This window comes from Arvicanthis niloticus, chromosome 1 (genome assembly GCF_011762505.2).
Source record: "Arvicanthis niloticus isolate mArvNil1 chromosome 1, mArvNil1.pat.X, whole genome shotgun sequence".
In the NCBI taxonomy this organism is placed as follows: Eukaryota; Metazoa; Chordata; class Mammalia; order Rodentia; family Muridae; genus Arvicanthis; species Arvicanthis niloticus.
The window spans coordinates 3,571,544-3,582,217 of record NC_047658.1 but is presented as its reverse complement, the minus strand read 5'-3'; the positions used below and the strand labels follow the sequence as shown (position 1 = coordinate 3,582,217).

Below are 10,674 nucleotides of genomic sequence, written 5' to 3'. Positions count from 1 at the left end.
ATTTCCCATCAAGATAACAATACACTGCCTGAAGGAGACAAAGGCCAGAGCAACAGTGACTGTGGTAAAGTTATCTTTCCTGTGTCACCTGTCACCCAGCATCGTGTTCACACAGATAGGAAGGCCTACCAGTGCAGAAAGGTCTAAGAAGCCTTCACTGACAGACCCACTAAGGAACTCAATCAGCAGGTCCTCGTAGGAAAAAAATGTCCCTTGAACATAGTACACAGGAGGTCTCCAGGCATAGCTCCAGTGTCTCCATTCAACAAAGTGTTCATCCAGGAACATAGTGCTACTGGTGTCGGGAGTGTGGCAAGGCTTTCAGTCAGAGCTCAGCTCTTCAGACTCACCGGAGAGTGCACATGGAGGAGAATCCCTACCAGTGCAACAGCTGTGGGAAGGCCTTTACACAGTGGTCAATCCTCTGTGTCCACCAGAGAATTCACACAGGAGAGAAGCCGTATAAGTGTGGAGACTGTGACAAATGGTTCAGGTTTCGTTCAAATTTATACACCCACCAGAGAGTCCACACTGGGGAGAAACTGTTCAAATGCCACATGTGTGGGAAGTATTCCAGATTCAGACTTCACAGCCATCAGCGGGTTCACACAGGAGAAAAGCCATATAGATGTGACAAGTGTGGGAAGGTATAGGGAGCCAACAGAAGGCAGCTATCATCCTTGCAGCCATTTTGAGCCATATACCCTGACAAGAGACTTGTTTTCAACAGCCTACAACAGCTGAGCACACTCTGATAACATCTTGTTTTATATACCAAGGATTTCCCCTTGGTTGTGTGTGACTTAAAGGCGTGACTTGAGAAGTTAGACTTATAAAAGGCGAGAGGCAGACAGAAGAAGGAACTGAGGAAAACTTGGAAGTTGGAGGCACTAGGGACTGGGAACTTGAGACTTGGGACTTGGACTAGGAACAAGAAACTTGGAAAGAGAGAAGAGAGACTTGAGAATAAACAGGACTGAACCACACTCAGTCTGGTCTTCATTCTTCATGTCTGCCCTCACTCTCCCTCTTGCTGAACCCTGACCCCGCGGACTGGAGCAGCAGTAGGAGGACAGTTTAGCCCCCAAAGCTTGGGGCAGTGTGAGTTCCAACATTGGCAGAGCGACAGGAAGGGTTTCAGTTTGGTCTCAACCTTCCGAAGCCACCAGCGTGTCTATACAGGGGAGAAGCCACTTCACTGTGATGTGTGTGGGAAGGGCTTCAGGAAAGGCTCCAGCCTTCAGGCTCATAAGAGTGTGCACACTGAGTAGAAGCCCTACCGGTGCGACCACTGTGTGAAGGGCTTCAGCTGCAGCACGTATCTCAACATCCACTGCTGGGTGCACACTGAGGAGAAACCTTACAAGTGTGAGGTGTGCAGGAAGGGCTTCTTGAGGTTGTCGCGCCTCCAAACCCACAAACGATTCACACAGGAGAGAAGCCACATAAACGTGGAGAGTGCGGGAAGGGTTTCAGCTTGGTCTCAAACTTCCGAAGCCACCAGCAGGTCCATACAGGCAAGAAGGCATTTCATGCAATGTCTGTGGGAAGTGCTTCCGTCGGGCTTACAGCTTCACACTCACCAGAGAGTGCACACTGGGGAGAAGCCCTACACATGTGACACATGTGGGAAAGCCTTCAGCCAGAGATCCAGTGTCCAAGTTCATCGGCTAACTCATACAGGAGAGAAGCCATATAAATGTGAAGAGTGTGGGAAGGGTTTCACTTCAAACACAAGCTTCCAAGGACACCAGCGGATCCATACAGGAGAGAGGCCATTTCACTGCGATGTGTGTGAGAAAGACTTTAGCCGGAGCTCATATCTTCAGACTCAGCAGAGAATGTACACGGGGGAGAAGCCCTACAAATGCGACACGTGTGGGAAAGCCTTCAGCCAGAGGTCCCATCTCCAGGTCCACCAGAGAATTCACGCCGGAGAGAAGCCGTTCAAGTGTGAGGAGCGTACGGGGCTTACTTCTCACCGGAGGGTCCACAAGGAAGAGAAACCATACGCGTGTCAGCAGTGTGGGAAGGGTTTCAGTCAGGCCTCATTCTTCAAAAGACACCAGAGGGTCTACACTGGGGAGAGGCCCTACATCTGCAGCATCTGCTGCAAAGGCTTCAGTCAGAGATTACATCTCGTCAAACACCAGAGGGTCCACAGTGCAGGGAATCTCTAGGTTTGTTTTGCAGTCAGGTGGGCTCCATGCTGCTGATGCTTAAACCCCCCCCCCCCAAACCCAAAGGCTTCAGAAGACTTCACAGGGGATTATATTTTGGTTATTTTGCCATAAAGTCTTTATCTTACTGCACTCATTATACAAAGGGAATATAGTATTTTAGAATGGATCTTCTTAGTATACAAAATAAACAATTAAAAACATAGAAGTTATCGGATTTCTAATTTTCTATTCAATTTAATATCTGAAAGATATTAAGAACCTGAATTAATTATAAAAGGAAGAATTCTCAGTTGTAAGGAACAGATCCAACAGAAATCGCAGTTCCTGGGCTGGTGAGATGTCTCAGTGGTTAAGAACACTGACTGCTCTTCTGGAGGGCATGAGTTCAAATCCCAGCAACCACATGGTGGCTCACAACCATCCACAATGAGATCTGATGCCCTCTTATGGGGTATCTGAAGACAACAACAATGTACTTACTTATAATAAATAAATTTAAAGAAAAAGAAATCACAGTTCCTCATACTAATGCTGAATTTATATCATTATGGGTAATCAATGGATTGGTAAAGATGTTGCAGCATCTCCTTGGGAAACATTAACAGCAAATATCCTAAAAGCAAGTGACTTTAGTTTATACAAAAGACAAATGATCCCTGATATAGTAAAAAGAACACCAATTCCTGAAGCACTTACGTTTTATACTAATGGAATTTTTCTGACATGTGAGAAAAAATAAGCAAAGTCATTCAAAACACAAATACGCTTCGGCTCAAGAATCAGAGTTGTATACCATTCTCAGGGTATTGTTAGATTTTCCTGGATTTCTTAATATAGTTACTGACTCTCAACATGCAGGAAGAGTTGTCTTGCATGGAGAACTTATTCAGAATTATTCTAAATTAATTTCACTGTTTATTCAACTATAATAATTGATCAGAAATAGAAACCATCAATTGTATACAATATATATCAGATCCCATACAGGTCTACCAGGCCCTTTAGAACAAGGTAATAATGAAATTGATCAGCTATTGATAGGAAATGTACTAGAAGCTTCAATTTTTCATAAGAAATACCATATTCACAACAAAGGTTTAATAGGTGATTTTTCTATCACTTGGTAACAGGCTAAGGAAATTATAATAAAATGTCCTTCTTGTTCTTTATATATTCAAATTCCATTACCTGCAGTGAGTAACCCAAAGGTTACCCAAAGAAATTAAATTTGGCAAATGGATTTGGTTCATTTCACAAAGGTTGGAAAATTAAAATATGTGTGACATTCCATAGACACATTTGGGATTTCAGTGGGCAAATGCTTTAAGTTCTGAAAAGCTGACTCAGTGGGCAAGTTCTAAATTGCTTATTTATTGGAAGTTATGGTAACCTTGGGAATACCTGTAAAGATTAAAACTGACAATGCTCCCCACATATGTATTTCATAATAAAAAACATATTACAGGTACTACACAATCCTGTAGGACAAGCAGTTGAGATCTAACTGTACCTTCAAAGAGATGCTTAATAAACAGAAAGGGGTAACAAAGACTCCCACAGGTAGATTACTGTGGTGATTTTTATATGCGTGACCCAGGGAGTAGCACTATTTGAAGGTGTGGCCCTGTTGGAGTGGGTGTGGCCTTGTTGGAGGAAGTGGATCACTGAGTGGTGGGCTTAGACTTCTCCTCCTATGCTTAGGCTCTGCCGAGATGACATGTGCCCTTCTGTTGCCTGCAGATCAAGATAAAGAACTCTTAGCATCTTCTACAGTAGCGTGTCTTCCTACAGGCTGCCATACTTCTAGCTATGATAACAATGCCCTGAACCTCTGAAACTGTAAGCCAGCCCCAAATAAATGTTTCTTTTATGAGCATTGTCTTGGTCAAGGTGTCTCTTCACAGCAATGAAACACAAAGATAGCAATGCAGTCCAAAGTAACATATAAAGAAAGACAAATGCCTTTCACCTGTTCATACAAGGAGCAGAGAATCGCATTTAGCAGATTTGTTCTCATTGCACATTCCATACATGTTCATGCAAAATGTGTATTACTTCTTAAAGTTAACATGTTTACAGAAGTAAAGGACTGGGCATCAGTGAAGTGAAACATCCCTGACAGAATTCATCCTGGAGGATGCTGAGATGCTGAGAAATTTCTTCCAGCATCCTACTTGGTCCACCTTCAGACTGCCTTAATAGCTGTTTTATCAAAACTTGCTTCCAAGACACCTCCTAAGAAAACTGCCGACTCCAGATGAGCTCTGCTGATCCAGGCTCTCAGAGTGTTTTAGTCAGGACTTCATTTAAGATTCTACTTTCACAGCACACAGAGACTAGACAGCACATATTACAGCTAGGTCTCATAAGACTGGTGAATATCTCTACTTAATTGGGCCTCCAAGAAAGGAAAATGATGCCACAGACAGCAAAAATCCATTTTAAGAGAATGATGCCTCATTTCCCAAAATGTGGGCTGGGTGGTTATTGTTCATCAGGTTATGATTGTCGTTAAAAGGAGTTTGTTTACAAGTTGCTAATGATCTTGATCAGGGAGGAGACAAGGTATAGAAGATGAGATTCTGTTTGTCTTATTTTTCTTATCTAATGTTAAGGGGGAAAAGGGTAGAGAATGTTTGAAAGTGGGGGATATAGGAATAATATAGGAATGATATCTTAAGGGTAGATTATTGAGTCTATTCTTAAACTAGAGAGGTTCTACTAGCCATGCAGGAAGAACTGCCGTGGGTAACTGAGCTTCCTGGAGAAGGTCCTCCATCTTTGTCAACTTTGATGGGTGTGCTCTGGTGAGGCACTGCCCCAAGAATTGCTTCTTGCTACTGATGCACTTTCTCATGTTCGTCATTGCCATGCACCTTGTTTATGTGGCTTGGTGTGAGTGGATGCTGGAAGACACTCACTGCCTATAGCTTGGTGTTCTTGCTTCCTGGGTGCTAGGCCACACTTTTGGGCAGATTTCCTGCAGATCAACATGAAGATGAACTTTCATGAATTAATGTTGTTTATATGAATTACTGATTTTATAGAATTCCCGATTTAATTCATGTAATTTTACGAAGAAAGTTTAAGGAGATGATTGTAGTTGTTTTGCCAGAATGATGGAATACAGTCAGACTAAAGAATAGCATGTGCCCTCCTCCTAGAATAGTGAGTAAAGGCTGCAGAATGACAAAATACAGAGAAGGAAGAAGAAGAGGAGGAGGAGAGCAAGAGGAGGAGGAGGGGTGAGGGGGAGGAAGAGGAAGTAGTTTGCCATGAGGTTAAGCCATGTGCCTTAGCACTGAAGAAAAGACTCAGTGGCTCAGAGCTCTTGCTGCTCTCGCATACAGAGGACACAGGTTGGGTTCTCAGGGCCCACAGTGAGTGGCTCCCAATTGCCTGTAAGTACAGTTCCAGGATCTTAGCCCTCTTCTGGCCTCTGAAGGCACTGCATAAAAAGCAAATATAAAAAGAAGAAAAAAAAAATCTTCTTTGATTTCTCCTGGCATTTGGCAGGTTGCAATTTAGTCTGAATTTTAGGAAGAGAATAACTCTCTGTAACTGTGGATGCGAGGTCAGTATCTTTTGGTGGAAATTTACAGAGCTAAACATTACAGTATCCAAATAAAAATCTTAAATACTAGTTAAGTGGGCTCAAAAATATATTGGTGATGGAACAGAAAACAAATGAACTGGCAGATAGCATGATAGAAATTACTTCCTCTAAACCACAGACAAGTACAGATTAAAAAAGTATTGCCAAACGACAGCTGGTGGCACATGCCTTTAATCTCAGCATTCAAATGTAAAATGTATAGTTGATATAACTGTAAACAGTAAACTAATACAGCTGATTTTTTACTTTATCTTAGTTAGTTTTTGCAATAAGGACAAAAAGACAAAGATTTATTTATGTCTTTACCTAAATACCTATGCAGTCATTTGATCTATTTTAATCTCCAAACTAATCTGGGTACCGTCAAACGAAAATTCCTATAATACTTGCGTTTAGGGCCTCCCATTCTCCAGCTGAACTCTCAAGAATTCCTTCCTCTTTCCTCCTCATTGCTCAAATTGTATCTCTTCAGCTCTCTCTCCTTCCCCTGCCTGGCAGTATCACATCCTATTCTCCCTTTTGCCCAGCCATTGGATGATCAGCTTTTATTGATAAGGTAGAGAATAAATGTTCACACAAACATGTGACAGGAGAATCTTGACATAAGCATTGCAACTAAGTGTCCATATTGAACCAAGATAAAATGGCAGAGAAATCAGCCTTTGAATAACACAAATGGAGGTAAACCTGGTGGAGGAAGAAACCGGATGAAGAGCGATGTGCCATAGGCTCCTGTGACTCCTTGAGGAGTCCTGACCTACGGTACTCAAGCCTTTCATCCCAGCACTCAGGAGACAGCCTTGCAGATCAATGAGTTCAGGTCAGTCTACAGAGCACGTTCCAGTACCGCCAAGCTTAGGCGACGAAGGATTCATAGAACAAGAGGGCTATGTTCCAGCTCCAGCAAACAATGGAAGATGCTACCTCAGTGAATGAAAAATATTCCTAACATTTGCCAGGCATATGTATAGGAAACCCTGCAATTTGTCATAGATGTTTGCTTTGCTTTGCCTTCCATTATATGGATGATATCCTTATGGGTCATGCTGAATCTAAGCCTCTCCAAAGAAAATAGACCACTGTCGCTGCCATCTTGCAGAAGTCTGGGTTGTACATAGCAGCAGAAATGATACAAATACAGGAACCATACCTATTTCTAGGTCACATCATTACAGGTGATATTATTAAACCTCAAAACCTTCACGTCCCCATACCGACTACTATGGAACCCATGCAAACCTTCCTGGGAAATCTGGCCTAGATCCAACCTAGCTTGTCTATCACATCTGGGCAATAAACCCACTTTCTCAGCTTGTAAGGGGGCCTAAAAGGGCAGAAGACATCATCACAGTCACTTCAGAGGCTAGAGAGGCCCTCCATATAGTCAACCATAGTGTTTACCAAGCCTACCTTCACAAATTTGACCCTGCTCTAGAGCTCTGGGGGCTGGTTTTCCCCTACCAAACGCCTCCTCACTAGATCTCTCTTCCAACCTTCTGACAGGATCCTCTATTGGATTCATCTTGCTTCCTCTTCTGCACCCACAACAACACCATTTATAGATGAGATTTGTCTTACAGTTTCTAAGGTGCTGAAATGGCCCTTACAATTCTTAACAGATCTTCCCAAATGATGGCATTACCACTTTCCCAGGAACGTCTGCCAACCATGGACCAACAGGGGAGGGCACAGAGATGACTCCAGCAGAGAGGACATCCCCAGTTATACTCCAAGTGACTTGGGGGAGCCTCAAGGCCCTTGTAAACCAAGCCCGGAGAATGTCCCGAAAGAGGCAGAGACAGGACCTTATACCCTATTCTTGCTCATGTGTGCCATTATAACAACTCACAGACACAGCTACTCCCCTTTTATGGGCAGTGGTGAGAAATTCACTGATACTACTTCCTGTGAGTTGGGAATCCAGTCTCCCTGTAAGGTACAGTGATAACCTGTAGGAAGCCACTGTTAGCGGTGGTATAATCTGCCATTCCAAGATGGCGCGGACATCGTGTCCTCCCACTAGTAAACAAGTAACTGCGCAGCTGCAAAGGCAGAAAGCCCGCCAAAGTCACTGGCCAATCCCGAGGCGTAATATTGGGTGATGAGTGAACAGCAAATCAGAAGTGAATACATCACTCTAGGGTGTATTTAAGCTGGGCCTCTTCCTGTCTTCAGCCTTTCCGCGTTTTCCACGTTTGCTGTTAAGAGTAAAGCCTCGCTGTGGTAACTACCCAAATTCTGCCTCTCGTGTTTCTCTTCCATGGGTGAAAAGGGGACACGGGAGGTGCACGCAACAATAACCCGCTGATGGGAGAGAACCCTTTTCCAGTTCAGTCCACCCTAAAGGCAGCCTTTTATGGCTCATACTTTCTTGTGGAAAGATTCTGCCTGAATGAAACTGTTTGTCCACTGGACTTCATTACTCTAGCCAGTAACAGGTAACTTCTCTAATTGGATTGACTGGCACTGTGACGCCCTGCCCCCCCAGGGATGTTGGACTGTTTCCAATTATGCTCCTTCTATAGTTTATGACCCCACAACTCATTTCCAGTACACTTTTATAAAGGGTACCATGGTGGGAAGTAATGGAACTTCTCCAGTATAACCAAGGAATCCCTCCTTTTTAATGGGCTCTGTGTCTTTTGCTCACCCGGAGGTGCCCTCACTATGTGACTCATGGAATCTCTATGGGGGATGGTACCTTTATCCAGGATGGAAACCTACTTACATGGGATATCTCAACCGACTTGCCAGTACCAGTGGCTTTCAGAGCAGCATTCTGGGGCCAAGAATTTTACAATGCATCTGGCTTTTTCCAATGAGACTCACAACCAGATGTTCATTGACATCTCTGATCAGTCTGGGCTGGCCATACCTCTGTGACCCCTGGACCGGTTTGGGTTATTGGTTATTCATCCCTCATCTCTATTCAAGGTGACTCTTTTATGGCTCCCTACTTGAAGGAAATTATACCACAGCTTTCTCGGAGAGTTGTGGGCTGCAAGCCATTCCTCTCATGAGGAACCAGCCCCCAATTTGACCTACAAAGGGCATCCCTGTGTGAGGCTCCTTTTTTCTTTCTGACTTGGCTCCAAAGCCACATTCCCAATACCAACTTAAATTGTTCAGAGATTAACTGCACTCTCTCCCCTGTTGGTATCCCATGAACGGAGACACCATTGTGCTCCTCTGAGAGCCACCACTAATTGGGGTTCCTGTACATACCTCTGATGGCTTGATTGGGGACCTTGTCATTTCTGAGCATGTCCCACCCCTACATTGTTATAGAAAAAATTTTGGCATTCTGCTATTATGGGGCCCTCAGCCACAGCAACCTTCCACTGCCTTACAACACTCTAAGGAGAGGGCCACTATGAGAGCGCAATAGCTCCACTTGGACAGTCCTGGTTTTAGAGACGTAGTTGCAGTTAAGCCAGCTTTTGCAGTTACGTGTCTTAAGTGTCATCAAGTGGGACTTTCACAGGATGATGTAATCATCAATAGATCTTTGTGACCTGAAGTACCCTGCTATCTGCTTACCGCAGCATCAAACACACCTCAGTAGAATGGCAGCACTGGGTTACAGCATAGCTATGTAACTGGTACATGAAATTCCTCATCTCTCTCTCTCTCTTACATCAGCTGCATCACTTTAAGGATATGGGGTCAGAGTGACTCCAATTTGCTTCCCCTGCAAACATTTTCATTTATGCTATTATTCTTGTTGGAGGCAGAATTATGTTTTTCATAACCCAGGCCATTAGACACATAAGGGCTCAGGAGCTCCACACCAAGTCCCTTTTATTAGAAGTTCTTAGCTTTCAAATAAAGAAGGGGGACCTACGTGGAATATGGAGGTGAGCGAGGTGGAGGAAGAAATGGGATGGAGGGCAAAATATTATAGGCTCCTGTGACTCCTCAAGGAGTCCAGATGTACATGGTACACGATCTAAGATGGCTCTCGGCATACCAGTAAGAACAAAGGATGTCGAGAACTGCACCAGCCCCACGTTCAGGCACCAAAAAATGTCTCAGCCCAAGCAAAATGTTGAGGCCCGGGCTGCCCCGCATTTGGCGGCAACTGTATCCTGGTCCAAGCTACTGCTCCGGTCCGAGAGTCGGGGTTCAACAAGAGAGAGAGTGAGGATGGACTCGAAGAATGGAGACCAGACAGAGTGTGTTTCAATCCCGTTTATTCTTCAGTCTCTCTTCCTAGTCCAAGTCCCAAGTCTTGAGTTCCTAGTTCCTAGTTGTACTCCTTCTGTTCTCTTCCGAGTGTCTAATGTCTACTCCTGTTCCTAGTGTCTGAATCTCTGTTACTCCAAATTGTTCTGTCTCATACTCTCTAAAATGTCTGATTCTCTGATCTCTCTTCTGTCTGCCTCTCGCCCTTATATGTCTCACTTCTAAGCCATGCCTTTTGGTCACACCTTTAATCATGCCCTTAGGTCTTGTCTCTAACTCTGATCTCTACACTTCTAAGTCATACTCTTAAGTTACACACCTTTAATCTCACACACCTTTAATCTCACACACCCAAGGTATCTAAACCAAGATTATCGGAGTGTGCTCAGCTGTTGTAGGCTATTGTAATCCAAGTCTCATGTCAGGGTATATGGCTCAAGATGGCTGCAAAGCTGATAGCTGCTTTCTGCTAAATGTCGGCCCCCAACAAAAGGACCCAAGGCCAGGGAAATGGCTGCTCCCTGAACCCCCACCCTGCATCTTCACAGAAATCTCATTGGGTGATCTACCCTTCTTTTTCTATACCCTCTCTAGTTCCCAAAGATGACACAGAAAACTATTAAATTCACTAATAAACTTTAAGCACTGTAGTTGGGCAGACATTCATGTTTTCTACCCCAACTATGCTGG

General features: G+C 44.0%; 1 pseudogene; it reads left to right on the top strand.

The window, feature by feature from the left end:
* The first annotated feature begins 206 nt into the window (after positions 1–206).
* Positions 207–2,180, top strand: LOC117715857 (uncharacterized; annotated as a pseudogene).
* Positions 2,181–10,674: the final 8,494 nt, after the last annotated feature.